Below are 2544 nucleotides of genomic sequence, written 5' to 3' on the forward strand. Positions count from 1 at the left end.
GCGCACATGCACACACACACGCACACACGCGCACGCACACGCGCGCGACACACACACACACACACCCACCCACACATGCATGCACACACACGCACACACACACATGTATGCGCGCACATGCACACACGCACGCACACACCCACCCACACATGCATGCACACACACGCACACACACACACACGCATACACACACGCACACACACACATGCATGCGCGCACATGCACACACGCACGCACACACGCACACGAGGCCCTTCAGGCCCCAGAGTGAAATCCCTGGGAGCGGAGAGCACTTCCATGCATTTCTATCACACGGAGAGCCCAAAAAGAGGAGCTTTCAGGCGTAAGTGTGAAATTCACTTTGATTCAATTTCCACCTCTGCCCTCGGACTCAGAAAGTCAATTTATAATGAATTAAACAGGATCCAAAAAAAACCCCTCCATTAATCTCAGTTCACCTGCCAGGCTCTCTGTTCCCTCTCTCTTTCTCTCGCTCTCTCTGTTCCTCCTCTCTCCTCCTCTCCTCCCTCTCCTCTGTCCCTCTCCTCCCTCTCTGTCTCGTCCTCTCCTCCCTCCCTCTCTGTTCCTCTCTCTCCCTCTCTCTCTGTTCCCTCTCCTCCCTCTCCTCTCTCCCTCCCTCCCTCTCCTCTCTTCCCTCTCTCTTTCTCTCTCCTCCCTCCTCCCCCTCTCCCTGTCCCTCTCTCTCCCTCCCTCTCTCTCACTGTTCCCTCTCTCTCCGTTCTCTCTCTCCCTCCCTCCCTCTCACTGTTCCCTCTCTCTCTCTCCCTCCCTCTCTCTGTTCTCTCTCTCTTTCTCTCCCCCTGAGAGAGGCAGGGGTGGGGCCTCTATCCCTAAGCAGCGAAGCACAGCTGGCCGCGCCGCCTGCACAGGTGGAAGATTCTCAGACAGCACCTGGGCCTGTTTATCCAGCGAGAAAATAAATCAGCTCCTGATAACCAGCTCACCTGGAAGAGCCGAGCACTGGAGTCAGGTAAAACACCACAGACGCTGCGCACAGTTTCAAATTCAGGCGCGTTTTCCTCCATTTTTTTTTTTTTTTTGCTCCATTTTGAAATTTAAAATTAATTAAATTAGTGACTTAACACTTTAATTAGGTTGTTCACATCATTCTTGCTCTTTAAATCTGATTAGGGTATTTAAGTTGTGCGAAAAATAAACCTGAAAAACAACGCACACACAAGTCAGACAGACACAGAAACAGACACGGAGTTACGTCCATTGATTTCTTTTATTTGTAAGGCACCGTAAATACTTCCTTACTGCAGAACTTTTCATTCATTTATAGTAAATGTTTTTTGTTAACTTTTTAGTTTTTTTTTTGTCCTCTTTTTAAAACGAAGCTATAATATTGGTTTTCATAACACAAACAACATACAATTTTTGCCAAGTACACACTTAAAGGTTTTTTTTTTTTTCCATTTCTTTTTTTAAATTTTTTACGTACAACACAAAATTAGAATTTATAAATGACCTTTACAAAGCTCCAAAAGGTTGCAATGCTTCATACCACTGCCGGGGGAGGGGGAGGGGGGAGGGGTAGGGGGGGTGAAGGGGGGGTGGCAGGAGGTGTTGGGGGGAGGGAGGTGAGTGGCAGAGGGTGCCGGGAAGGGGGGGGGGGGTACTCCATAGTGCTACCATCCTTCTGATGGCATGACAGTACTGCAGTTCACTAAAACCAAAATCATCCAGGACAGACACGAGAGATGCAGCCTTACACATACAAAAATGTTTTAAAAAATTATACGCATCGATATATATTTATATATATAATATATATATAAATCGGCCCTTCGCGACAGAACGCATACATCTCACTCCCAGGGCTCAAACCTACGGTTCCCACTCCCAGCATCCTCTTCTACGATTCACGAGGAAATGACTTTTAATATCAAAAAAGTGCACTGAACGTAATCTAACTGTGCATAATAGGGGATAATAAAAAAAAATGTATGTATAAATAAAAAAAAGAGGCTTCACCTTCAAGGCGGAATGGGTCTATACAGCCTGGCATGGTTCCCACGCAGAAGATCGAAAAGCCGTTCGTAGCTGCGTTCGACTTCCTGGACGGTGCGAAGCCTTGCGTTGTGACATGCTGGGGCAGCCATTTTGAAAGCGCTGCGGTCACAGGCTGCCGAGCTGAGCCAATCAGCTGGAGTTTCTATGCGCACGTAACGACCCACGCCGACGCGATGCAGCTGCAGTCGACGGTTTCGCGGGACCAATCGCAGGGCAGAGATGTTGCTCCGGACCACCGCTGCCCAAATCCCGTTCCTGGAGATCCACCTACGTCCTGTAGGTTTTCGCTCCAGCCCTATTTCGGCACACCCGACTCCACTAATTAGCAGATCAACGAGGCCTCTTGCTCTTGAATGAGGTGTGTTTTGTCAGGGCAAGAGTGAAAACCTACAGGATGGAAGATCTCCAGGAATAAAGTTGGACAGCCCTGCTCTAGATCTACCACGAGAACATGCATGCACACACATACGCACGTACACACGCACACACTGTTTAAAAACAACAGAC

The 2544-nt window shown here is 48.5% G+C and overlaps 1 protein-coding gene across 2 annotated transcripts in view; it reads right to left on the reverse strand.

Moving 5' to 3' along the window:
- Window positions 1–1230: 1230 nt before the first annotated feature.
- Window positions 1231–2544, reverse strand: part of chico — a 34587-nt gene continuing 33273 nt past the window's right edge. For both annotated transcript variants that reach the window (XM_064328708.1, XM_064328707.1), the window contains exon 7: window positions 1231–2544. This exon is cut by the window's right edge. The gene's annotated coding sequence lies outside the window, so the exon portion shown is untranslated.

Source organism: Anguilla rostrata, chromosome 3 (genome assembly GCF_018555375.3).
Source record: "Anguilla rostrata isolate EN2019 chromosome 3, ASM1855537v3, whole genome shotgun sequence".
Lineage (NCBI taxonomy): Eukaryota > Metazoa > Chordata > Actinopteri > Anguilliformes > Anguillidae > Anguilla > Anguilla rostrata.